We start from the raw sequence: 13,390 nt of genomic DNA, 5'->3' as shown, positions 1-13,390 counted from the left end.
GCCGCCCCGCGCCGGCCCCCGGCCACCAGCTACGCGGAGCCGCCGGGCACAGGTGCCCCGATCCCGCTCCGCACCGGCCGGTGCAAGGCGAAAGCCGCTGTCTCCTCCCCTCCTGATGCTGCTGCTTCTGCCGCCGCCGCTGCTGCTGTCGCTGTCGCCTTCAGCCCTCCCCGCCCCGCCGGACGCGCCGAGTGCTGCTGCGGTGCCAGCGGCGGCAGCTCCCGCCGCGCACCGGCACCTGCCCGGCCGCTGCCGCCAATCGCCGGCAAGGGGCCGGGCAGGGGCGGAGGCGGCGCGGCCGGCAGGGGCGGGATTTGCGCGAACCTCCGCGCCCCGGTGCGCATCCATCCCCAAAGCTGCGCCCCCGACCGGCAAGGACCGCGCTCCCGCCGCCCCGGCGAGTGCCCCGGGGCCGCCTGTCACTGTCACACCCGCCGGCCGGGGAGGACACCTGCGGCCCGGCCGCCACCTGAGCCCCAGCTGGCCGGGAGAGGCACAGGTGCTGCCCGGCGGTGCCTGTCCGGGCCCTGCCGGGTGCGGGCCGCCCGTGGCGGGTGTCTAGCAAAGGAAAGGAGAGGCCGTTTTGTTGGCAAGGGACGAGAATTCCATCCGTATGGATGCGGCGCACCGGGCAGTCGTAAGGAAGGTGCGGCCTGGTCAGTCGCTCATCTCATCTGTGAGTCACTGCTGTAAAGTGGAAGCGCTTTTTTATGTCCTGAATCACTGCAGATTTTATTGTATCAGGCTAATTACTTTTCTCCTGGGATTATTTTTCATTCCCCTTTTTTTTGTTGTTGTTTGGTTTTTCCATGCTTGCTTAACTTCATTTTAAAGTAGCTGCAGCTGTTCACTGCAAGGTATGGACTTATTTGATCTCAGCCAAAGTGCTCTGTCAAGACAGATGAATTCAATAAACTTTGGCAGGTGTTCAAAGAAAACATTTTCTGGGAGAGCATTTTTGTTTACATGAATTTCACGGTATAACAAATTAACTGGTTTAGCAAACGTTTACTTCTATGCTAACCTACACTTGCCTCTGTTAGTAAAATGGGTGCCACTCCGTGAGGCAGACATCACATTCATTTTAAATGTGTATGCAAAGAACAAACAAACAAAAACAACTTTAGAAAGTACTCTGCATCAGACATCACTTTGTATTTCCCAAACACATCTATTGGTAAATACATGTCTCAGTGTTTCCCAAACAGAAGAAATTTCTTCTTTAAATAAAACAAGAAAATGAAGCAGTCATTTTCAGCAGTAACATTTTTTCAAGAGCAACACGACATGGCAACAAATCAGGGATTGATTTAAACAATAGGTCACACATTGCCTGTGTTAGAAGAGTAAGCGATAACACACTTGAGCACTTTTAATAATTGGAAAAAGATCTGGATAGAAGCCCCTCTCCAATATTCTAGCTGAAACATTGGAAGAATAATGTTTTAAAGTCAGCCACCAATACCAGTAATTCTAGAATGCTTATGATTATAGAACAATGAAGTTAAACAGATAAAACTGTCTGAGATCCTGCTCCTCACACTCAAGCTACTAAGCTAATACTGAGTTCAAGAGTAATGTCTCGCCCATGCCTCAACATTCTGCAGTTAGGTACATAGAGTGTATTTTCCTTTCAAGGTAATATTTCACATTTTCACCACTGGAGATAAAGCATTGGACTTGAGACCCTTCATTCCACACCAGTACAGTAACCAATACATTTTTACATGTTTACATGTAAATCAGTATATTTTTCATCTTTACATTTACATGTTTTTACTGCAACAGTACTCCACAGGGAAGGCATTAATCAGTGACACAGATAAGCCAGCTGCTAACAACTGACAGAGTGCCGCTGAAAGAGGGAACCACGCAAAACTGAAGAAATACTGTAATTACCTTGTGGCCACTGTGCTGGAATTCTCAATTTGACTGTATGTCTCCCCACCGTACTTGTTAAATGCTCTATTTGTCCTCATCTACAGGTTTTGGTGTCTCACTTGGAGAGAAAACAGCTTCTCTTTACATCTGTAGCAGGTGGCAGGTGTTCCACAGAAAAAAAAAAAAAACACCCAAACTTGCATAAAATCTCTTTTTTCACCCCTACAAGCCAAATTATAAGGGATGGATGGGTAAACTGAGATATGCCAGGCTTTCCCTGAAATCACATGAGATACAGCCATTGACTAATAAAAATAAGTATCTAAATAAGCCTGCAGAATAAACAGAAGTCAAAGGAAGAGAAACTATCCAGAGGCAAGTCCCTAGTGGTGGCATGGCAATTTTTACCCCATGAGCAGCACATGCCCAAGCACCTTCCCACCCAGTGCCTGGCAGTTACAGAGGGGAGCAGAGCACTGAGAGGTGCAAAGGATACAGGCAAGAGTGAGTGGTCATCAGAAAAAGAAGACTGCCCTGCACACTTATTTCACATCCTATAGCTCTGAAATTCCCCATTCTCCATATTTTGACAACAGTTAAGATAAACTACAGACCATGCAATGTTTCAGTGATAATTACCTCAGTGTGGAGACAAGCAAAAAAGAAGTCGGGCCCAGGGAACACATGTGTAGTAACAGCAACCATGGTGCTGTTTAGGCAGCAGCATGAGAAAAGTCTTGCAAAAATGGGAGGTAGATCCAGTAATAATGGGGTGCAGGACAAGAAAATAATGTGTTTTCTTGGTGGTAAGTTTCTCTTGTCACAATACAGCCTTTTTCCATAAAGAAAAAAGTCATCCAAATGCAGACTGAAATAAGCAGGCTGGTATTGCTTGTAATGCTCAGCACTAAATCCAGTGATGCCATAACAGTGGCTACAAGGCTGCAGTGGCCGAGAGGTGACTCCTCAGGCTGTCCCCAAGCTGTGCTGTGTAACCAGCTGGCTGCACTGGTGTAAGGAGGTCAGGGCAGCCTGTGGGACCCTGCCTTAGCCGGACAGCAGTAGTTCTGGGTAGGAGGCCCCACTCTACAAAGAACTCTCTGCCCTCAGCATCCATGGAATGGGGCTGCTAGTCATAGGAAGGTTTTTGGAGCACAGTTCATATGATCAGGAGATTTGGCCATCTTTTGTACAGCATGTGATTGTTGCAAAACCTTCAAATAAATAGTTTTTTTGGAAAATAAGATTTTTGCTGGTTTGGTATTCCCTCAGAGGATACCCAGGGCGGTGCAGAAATATGATGTTAGCCAATGCAGTCATGCTGGATTATTCAGTGACAATCACAGGTCACTCCAGGAGGACTTTTTGAAGTTTGCTTTCTGTGTGTCCCAACTTCCTCAATAAAAATAGGGAGTTTAATAGAGAAATTGGGGATGCAAATATGGACAGTACCTGCTGATTTGCTACCAGCTGCTATGTTAGCCACAAGGACCAATTATGAATTTATTCCAGCCTACTGGTATCTCAGGGCAGCAAATGAAGACAGTAATAAATAATTAAGTTTCTCTTAAACTTTGTGCAAATACTCTGATGTCTTAAGAGATCAGTTGAAATTAAGTAACAATAATTTGATGGTAATAACTTGTAAGTCATTGTAACATTCTATCTTAGGGTCCTAAAGAACTTCATAAACGTAAATAATTTTACAAAATGTCCATGCAAAACATAAAGTATTATGATAAATAAGTTAAAATACTTAAGTTATTCATAGGCCATAAGAAAATGAGTACGTAGAGAAAGAACTGAAAAGAATGGACAGATTTTTAACACTACTTAGTATATAGGGCATAACATTTGATATTACATTTTGCCATGACTTTCCTTTGGAAATTTCAACAGCCATGCTCCCTGCCCCACAAGCCTCACAGTGTATGGAGGAGCTCTGATAAATGCTAAGTGTGGAAAGAGTAAAAGGAAAACTGAGAGAAGACAGGATAAGGGTTATATACCTACAATAGTTAGGGAGAGAGCTTGAGGAAGTTTTGGTATTTACCAAGCAGCAACAGAATTCAGGCAAGCTAATGCTTAGAAAACACACAAACTTACCAAACACTCACAACTGGGATGAAAACAGTTGTAGACTAACTGTAACTAATGCAGAAAGAACAATTTATGATCAGTGGGAGGAGAGAAAGGAGGGTGGTTTTTTTTGTTATTTTTGTTGTGGTTTTGCGGTCAATGAAAAGGCAATAACAGGAATATGAGTTCATAAGAGAGATGGTAGAGAAAAAACGTACGATAATTAGTAGGAAAAATTCTTTCCATGATTATTGGAAAGAATGGGAATAATCAGAATGCTAATAAGTTGTAGAAGAGAACGTGATGCTGCTGTATTGCTGTTGCTGTAGATTTCCTCATTCTTTCTGGGTGCATAAATGCAAGCTTGAAGGTGTTTGGAGAAGAAGCTGCATGCAAAGAAATGAAGACTCTTTTGGTGCTCTTCCCTTATGACTGCCACTAAATGGGTATGGGCAACGACATTAAGTTCCTACATTTCTGCAAGTAAAAAGAAAATTCTTAAAAAGGTGTGGTGACTTCTTCAATTTCCCTGAAGAATAGGCTTCATTTCTTGGCAGTGGCTGAAATCTATGAAACAATGTGAGGATGTCCTTCATCCTCAGGGGGTGGTTATTGTTTCTTTGTTTATTTTTTCTCCATTTAGCCCCACCTTTCATGCTAAGAAGAATAACTCCTTCTTAATCATCAATCCGAGGATGAGCAAGCAGCAGGAGGGATGTGGTCCACTGATGCTTTTCTTTAGAGCTGCAATTGTGTCCTGGGCAAAGTGGCACTGAGGATGTGGTAGCATCTCCAGTATGGCTCAGCTCTGCTCTCTTCTCCACAAATTGAAAAAAAAAAAAAGAGAAAAAGCTCTGTGGTGCCCAGGGGAAGAATAAGAAAAACCATGCAAGTCTCCAACTAAACAGGAAAATGCTCATATTAAGGAGGATTTGACTTCACAGATTCAAGCACTGAACAAACAGGAGCGAATGTTGGTTTAGCTCTTGATCTCTTGTGTAGTGATATGTTCTTTCAGCTTCATTTGATTTCTTTGTACCAGAATCAACAGACAGCTGTGAAATTTTGGGTTTAAAACAAACCCATCTAAAACTATTATGCCTGCAGCTCTCTTTTGGGTTCATTGCTTCAATTCTCTAGCACAATCAGGAATGTTTTATTTTACTTAACACCTCTGATACCTAGAGCCAGACTACAAGAATACACTCTAGAAGGTTTTTTTTCATAAAACGACTATAAAAATCTTTTCTTATTCAAATAAATTGAAGTTTTTCATTATTTGAAGTTATTAAAATCTAAGTTGTCATCAACCCAACTGCCTTTGGCTAAAGCTGATAAATGAAGGTGATAGTGTTAAATGCTTTTCTGTCCCTTATTATAATTCTACACAGAAAAAGTATCCTCAGATGCATATAGTATACATTATATAATTCTGTGCTTATATTTTACAAGGAAAACCCCAGCAATAATGAAAGAAATGTTTATGAACAGAGCCCTAAAAATTCTAGTCAGTACAAAACCAGTGAATTCCTTTAAGAAAGATTAGTCAAAATTAAAATACTTTCTATTAACTTCTTATATTTTAGTACATCCTGAATGAAGTAGTTTTCAGAAATTCTTTTTCTTTTTGAAAGCAATCCTAATCCTGACAGTAATTTCCGCATGGAAATGAGGTCAACAATCAGCTGAATTTTCCAACCAATTGTTTGGGCATATAGGATTTAACCATTTCTGAGTCAAAGAGAAAATTCGTCTTTTCAAAGAGAAAAAGTTTGCTCACTTTCTTCCCCTTCCCATTAGACCATTGGATGGAAATAGGTAAAAATTTGTCCACATTTACAAAACTTGATGCAGACATCTATAAGATGTCTGCATAGTCCCTTCTGTGATATTCATTTGTTCAGAATCAGTAGTGCGTGGCTGGGGAAAAAAAAATGGATGTTTCAAACAGCAAAAATGCCTGATGAGAGTGAGGCAAGCTCTTTGCTAACGACACAGGCTAGTTCATTAATGTTTCTGAGCCTTGCTAGTTAGATACACTGACTGGTAAGGTTTCCCCATGAGCAGAAGTAACAGATATTTTGAGACTCTTTTCTCCATGATACATTTAGCTGAGATGGACATTAAAATAAAAATCATCAGACAAAATCTATTTCCACAATGACTCTTTAGAAAGGTAGTTTCTCTCTTCCCAAACCCAAATCTTAGTGGCAAATGTATGGCAACAACAGTCAAAGCAACTAAAAGAAAGTTGCCTACCAGCACCTCATTCCAGAAAAAGACTGAGTCAAAGTATTGTGAAAGTAGATGTGTTTGATGCTGGGACATCTAATCATGTTACTGTTTGACATATTCTTGCACAACCTCTCACATGCCTTAATTATGTTCAGTACCCTTTGAGCTTGTTCTGTGCATAGAAAATTCATTGTGCTTGTTTCAAAGAGCTTACCCCATGAATGCTTTAATTCCTCTCCCTGGATTTTCTATAATCAGTTTGTTACTTGGTGTTTTCTCACACACGAAGTAAAATTCTTCTCATTTAATTTACCCCCGAAAGAACATGGGGTACACTGGAGCAGGATTATATCTGTCACAAGCTGCAAGAATGACTGTGTGGTTTTATTCAAACCAAATCCTCCAGGGATTGTCCCAAATACACACAAGTTTCTTTTTTCTGTGTCTGCCCTGGGACCTCAGATCAGCCGTTTTACTTTTCCATCTTGTTTTAAAGGTATTGTGTCTGACAGGACCATGTCACATCACCTTGCATTGTCCTTGCAGAAGGCTGCAGGCACTGCACTCATGCACTCTCCTTCTGCAAGGCCAGCATCAGCCCTGCAAGACTTATTCCTTAACCCCTTCCACTCTGCCCAAATTAGCAACAGCTAGACTTCAGGAATTTCTCATTTTTATAATTCCTATGAGAAACACTTTTCCAGTGTGCAAACTGGCATACACCAGCCCTCCAGCAGACCCAGGCCCAGATTACATATGTCCTGTTCCCCTGCTCAGCTCTGAAACTCTCAGCTCTCAGACACACCAACAGGGTGTGTCTCTCCAGACAAATATTTATATACTGAGCTTCATTTCCTTATCCAAGTTCCTGGTGAATGTATAAAAATACAATCACTAGAATTTTAAACCCTAGAATACCCACATCTATTAATTAAGTGGTTAAGGGGGAGAGACCAGTCTCTAATTGCAGAGCTTGAGCTGTTCATTTTCCTATGGGAGCCAATTATTGTTGTTCTTCTTGGTGGCATCTCCACTTTAGGCCATGGGGTAATGAAGACAGATGAGTAAATAGTGCATATAAGATATCTGTGAATCATTAACAAAGTCATTAAAACAATTATAGATAATTTTTACTGGAATAGGGTCTAGCACAGAGAATTGTAAGTCTTATTGTGATACCATCTGTGATACAAGGAACAGAAAGCTCTGCAGCCAAATCTTAATCCAACAACTTTTAGATAAATAAAACCCTTTGGCATTCACTTTGAAAGCCCTCACTTGTTTTCTCGTTGTCATTCTTATGAGGAATTATTCTTATGCTCTAGTTCTTTGCTGACAAGCATCTCTTGTATCAGGAAAGATACCTGAGGCCTTCACAGTGGACTGGGGAAGGTTAATAGGATGGTTGCCCAGGTGGGCAAGCATTAGTCCTCAACTGTAAATATTAAGTTGCAGACCAATATTTTTCTTTAAATACATGTAGGAAGAGCATGGCCATCAACAGCCTTCCTAGGCAGGTTTCTTCATGGAGTTTTCCATGTGTTGGTTGGTACCAGTGTGCTGCACATGTGCAGCATGTGTGCTGCTCAGGTTCTCTGGAACAATTTGGCATTGTTTGAATCCTCCCTGTATGCAAACCCATTTAGAACAGGCCTCCATCAATGAGCAATAAAGCTGTTACAGCCATCACTGCTTGATTGCTTGATTTCTGGAAGCGCAGATGGCCCATACCTCTTACTGGAGAATTCAGCCCATTTTACTTCAAGTGTTCCTGGTTCTGTAGGCTTCATTTCCTTGTGCCTGAACAGCAAACCTGGAGTGGTCCTGAGGTGGCCTCTGAAATGCAGCCTCACTCCCACTACCACACCTGCCACAGAAAGGGGAGAAATTTGCTCTCCTTTAATGAAACTACATTTTGTGAAGGTTAATGTTTCTTTTTCTCTGAACTGGTCTGGAATGTAGTCCTTGAAAAAACAAACCTGCTACAATTATGCGCTGCTGTGGTAGAAGAGACAATAAGGTTTCCACAGCAACTACTAGTAGTGACCCAGCATACACCGTGAGCATTATGTGACTTCACTACTTTGAAACTACTCAATGGTCTGTATTTAATGGCACTAACAGGAATAGTTTCAGCTACACTTTTAATACCCTGTTGATGCACTTGATGCAAATAGCTCTACCACAAGCTATAACTCTTTGGAAAAAAAAAAAAATAAACCAACCAAACCCTCAAACAGAATAGCAAATAAATTGTCAAGGCAGTGTTGCTGTAAGACTTTAGCTTTTATATCTGAGGTTCATTTGTTTCATGTGCAGTAATATTGCCCTTTCTTGCAACTTAATCTTATCTCTACAACATGCATAAACACTTTAAAACATCTCCATATGAAATACCAAAGAATTTAAAATTACTCTATTCTCAAAGGCATTATCAAGGTTCTCCACTTGGTGGAAGGGGATATTTTGGCAGTGGAGAAGTGAAGGGGAATGCAAAGGGATGAGCAGAGAAAATTCAGGATCTCTGTAGGCCCCAGACAAAATTTTGTCTGTGAGGTGAGGTTCTCTGAACAGCAGATGGGAGGATAAGGATGAATTATTCATAAGAAGACAGAAATGCATACAGTTTTACAGCTACATGAATAATAAAATTCCTTCAGTCTGTTGACCAAGTGCAGTTCAGGAGCAGGACATGTGCACCAGCTTTGGTGGTCAGTTCTAGGACCTCAACATTCATTCCCTACCTATTGAGAAAATTATAGGGAGCCAGATGCACACACTCATGGAAGCTGATATATCAAATCTCAGGAACTCAGGGAAAGGGAAAACAGATATTACAAATGAAATACATCGGTGCTCAGTTGTTAATGGGGAAATCCATTCTCTAACTTTCACTGGAGCATTAATTAACTTTAGACCACAGATTCTGCCATTCAGATGAAGAAAGGTCCAAGGATTTCAGGAAATCTGCTAAAGCTTTTAAAGTCTTTTCCCAATAGGTTGTAGCTAATATGGCATCTTAACCAAGAGAATCTTCATGTATGGATACACATACACTCATTCAGTGTCTCTTTAAAGTCGCTAGATGAAGAGATAAAAATCACATAATCTACAATTTTCCCATTTTTGCTTACATTGTGCCTGATATGTTATGAGAGATGGTACTTAATAATAACTGATGAGAGAGACTACAGTCAATGACTCCTGTAGGCAGAAAATAAACTCACATCTTTCCAAATTCCCTTGTGTTGTGACAAATTGACTGTGTTGTGACATAATTTGTGTCATATTTTGCAGGACTACCACTCACATATGGCACTACTTGAATTTATTATTTCAAGTAAAAGTTATGTAAAAGGTTGGTTTTAGTAATACAAGAAAAAAGCAACAGTGAAACAGCCAAGGTTCTGGTTGAGACCAGTTCGTCCATCAAAATCTGAACTTGGGAAAGACAAAATTGTACAGATCTATGGGAAGAAAAAGATCTCTAAAAACATTTCTAAGAGCTCTCAGCAGCAACAAATTCTCATTTTACAGGAGTCCCACATCCCTTTTGGAGAGTTCATACCATTCTTTTGGACCAAAGTTCAATTCCTCCTTGGCATTCCACTCCAGAATCACAGGATCTCCTTTTGACTAAGAGGCTCCATCCCAAAGCAGTGAACAGCATTCTGGCCTGAAATAGAAATTCCAGCAACATCAGGACACTGCAATGTAGCTCTGAAGCCCGATGTAGCCCTGGTATTACCATGGTGCATAGCATCTCATTCTTTTCTTCCCAGTCTGTAATGACCTGAGGTAGGATATAAAAGGTCTCTGAAGCTCTGGGTTGGAAATCAAGGGTGACTGTTCCTCTGAAGCTCCCCTGTTATGGCCCTGGCAGGGGATAGATCTTCCCAAAGGTATTGCTTATCTATGAAGCCAATCCTGAGAGAGTCATCTGCATTCTGCTGTAAAATCATGCTGCTTGCTTCAAATTTTTTGTTATGTTTGATATTATTTGCATTTTAAACTAAACACAATCAGATTCAGACACTTTGCAGCACATATTATAGACACCAAGGGAAGGAAATAACACACAACATTGGAAATGACAGTCACATCTGTTTCTACAAGGAAATGAGAATAGACTGTGCAAGGAGAGTGATATCTGAATTTGTGTCAGAGCAACTACATTTGAAACAGTGGCACCAAGAAGGAGTCTCAGAAAACCTCATTACTCTATAGTTCTGATTCCTTTGGTGGTTTTTCTCCTAAATGACTGTTCCTTCTCTTGTAGGGTCTGATTGTGCAAGTTATTGTATCCCTCTCTGCCTGTGCTGTACCAAATCTATCATGGATGACAGTGATAACTTCAATCACTTCTCAAAATCCGTACGTGACTATATTTACTAGCTTGCTTATTATTATGTTTTATTATTTCAAAGATTCTTTAATGGTCTTCTGGGATATTACACCTTATACACCTTCAGAAGATTATCTTTTTTGAGTTGCAGCAAGTGTTTCGTATGTGCAAATAGTTTCTTTTTACCTTGTGAAATATTCCAGTGCATTTTTGAGCTACTGACTACTAAACTTTGCTTCTCAAATTGAATTGTCATTTTTTTTTTCTCAGTCAGGAAACTATAACATATACTTACGATTTGTTAGCTTTTCATTGAATGGAATAATAAAGAGCACCAGCAATGTACCCAGCAGCAACCCAGACAACTGTTCTTGCACTACAACTATAGAGATAAATTAGACTTTTTTCCCCCTCCATAAATCTTCATGAAAAAACTAATTAATGTCTTTGGCCTGATTTCTCCCTCTACTGGTCTGAAACAGAATCTTTCCAATGGGAAACGTCAAGACCTTTTGTAATAAAATCTGACCTCTGTGCTTGCACTACAGCAAAGAAAGCATGATGCCCCTGAAGTTCATCCTCTGCAGTTCCCATGAATCACATGCCCCTGTAATCCACATATAAGGACAACATCTTCAATGGTCTGGCCACATTTATGCTATTTCTTCTTAAAATACCTCCTCTCTGCAGGGACTTGAGCTTGAATAGTCATGTGATAGCATGAGAATAAATCACAATCCTTGATTTATACATCGCCTTGAACCTCATTCAAGGGATAAGAGTGAATTGCTGTTTGAAGTTTGCTCTTTGTTAAGCAAAATGGAACCCATGAATGAGAAAAGATGAGACAATTGCCATTTTAAACATTGTAATAGTAAGAATAGCCCAAATTCTCTGAGGCTGGTTATTCCTTACTCAGGAGAATCCAGTCTGCATGGAAGCTATGCTCAAATGACATTGCCATTCTGCTCCTCCTCAGTCATGCTTTTCTCTCCTTGGGCAGTCACATAGTGAGCCAGCTCAAGGAATACGTCTGGCCAAAAAATGCCTTCAAAAAGCTATTTTTTTAATCCAGCAACCTGCACTTCAGTCAGCTTAATGAGAGAATGAATGATAGCCTGATCACATTTCTGGAACATTCAGGTTCCCCAATTTCCTTAAGATAGCCTTAATTTCATCTACCTCATTTGCTGTGTTCTCCATCCTAAGGACCCCATCCCACTGTCTCTGGTTTATTTTTGAGCCTGAGAGGTGTCCTTTAACCTACAGTGCCAGCACACAGGTGAACGTGTCAACACTGAAGTCCACTTGCCTACTCTCTGGACTAGGCCACCATTTATTCCCATGGAATGCAGGGAGTATATCGCCATGGATTATGCTCAACATACCCTGGACATCCATCTTCCTTACAACTAAAACTGCAGAGGAAATATTGATTTTCAGCATGACTCATCGACAAGTTCTTACCTCACTGTTTGCCACTGACGAAGGCTCGTGTTGCTGGGTTCCTCCAGCCACAGGAAGAAAACCTGATCTCCTTCAAGGCTGAGCTCTCCCGAGGCTGGCATAGGCAGCTGCTGCATCCCAGCACATAGCCATGTCACAGCACCAGGCTGCTCAGGTTTGTATTCTTGGAGCAGGAATGCACTGCATTTGCACAATCAGTTGGACCAGAGGGAGAAGAGACACGGGGGAAGTTTCCAAGTTGAGGTTCATCTTACAGCTGTTTGCGTGGCGAGCCCATATTAATTTCTTCACTGAAGGTTGTTTTGCTTTTATACCTACAAACTCAGCAAACCCGGTTACTCAGGGCCTATAAAATTAATGGCTTTTTTTTCCCTCCCATCATAGCCTGGCAGTTTGCAGCTTTGAGTGGATAAATAGGGGGAAGATTACTAAAATTAAATGTAAAAAACTCAGCTTGTAAGCACCATTAGTCTTGATGGCAATAAGAAATGTTTGCTGAGGAGTTCATATACTTGACAGGGTGAGAAAGTATATAACCTTGCTGTCAGAAGAGAAAAGAGTGTTAAGATGGAAGAGAGAAGCCTTGCTCAGTGTCAAGGATGGCTAAGCAAGTGTTTAAAGCTAATCACAATTTGGAAAGGTAGTCAGGAGATGTGAGGCAGGAAAAATAAAGGAGTTAATGCTAAACCCATGTGGCCAAGAGAAGGAAAGAAATACTCTGGAAGCAACCCATAAGCAATAGAATTAGGGAGCTACAGAGCACATCTTAATGGCAATAGTACCAAAAATTAGAATGTATGTAATTTCTTTTCTCTACAAAGATAAGAGCAAGCAAAGGTATGAATGATGCCTGCTCTCCAGGTTAGATTCTTTTCTTGCACCATTGATACTTAGACAGGTCAGCCCATGCTGGGATATATAGTCCTGCTTACCCAAAGCCCTGCAGCCACCCAGCCTTACCTGTCCTCCCCAGCCAGCTTAGGCCGTTCCCACTCAGGGGAAGCTACTCAGAGCCATCACAACCTGCTAACTCCAGTATTTGGGGCTTAGCCCTCTGCAGCCAGGCAGGGGTGTGCAGCCCCCCTCATGTAGGAGAAGCAAAGGAGGCAAGCACAGGCTGGGGCTGTACTAAGAAGCTGGGGGATTTTATAGCCCAGGCGTTGCACGCCTAAATTGAAGGTTCTGTTGTTGCAATAACGATAATTAATTAATCCTGGGAGTGCAGGCACCACACCCTGCGGGCCTCAGCCCGGCAGAACCACACCTCCCAGCTGTATGGTGAAGTGTAACTGGGCTGAATGGGTAGAGTTAAACTCAGAGCTCCCCTGAAAAGCATTACAAACCCCTGTGTTCTTCCTCACTCCTTAGTTTGATTAAGGCAGT

The 13,390-nt window shown here is 41.6% G+C and overlaps 1 long non-coding RNA gene across 1 annotated transcript; it reads right to left on the bottom strand.

Annotated features, from left to right (window-relative positions):
- Nucleotides 1–9,508: 9,508 nt before the first annotated feature.
- LOC135443130 (uncharacterized) lies at nucleotides 9,509–13,129 on the bottom strand. The gene is made up of 3 exons (XR_010438829.1): nucleotides 12,968–13,129; nucleotides 12,008–12,321; nucleotides 9,509–9,871 (listed from the first exon to the last, which is right to left on the bottom strand). It is a non-coding gene; the product is annotated as an uncharacterized LOC135443130 (long non-coding RNA).
- Nucleotides 13,130–13,390: the final 261 nt, after the last annotated feature.

This window comes from Zonotrichia leucophrys, chromosome 2 (genome assembly GCF_028769735.1).
Source record: "Zonotrichia leucophrys gambelii isolate GWCS_2022_RI chromosome 2, RI_Zleu_2.0, whole genome shotgun sequence".
NCBI lineage: Eukaryota > Metazoa > Chordata > Aves > Passeriformes > Passerellidae > Zonotrichia > Zonotrichia leucophrys.
Note: the sequence above shows the minus strand (reverse complement) of the source record. Positions and strands in the feature narration are given on the sequence as shown.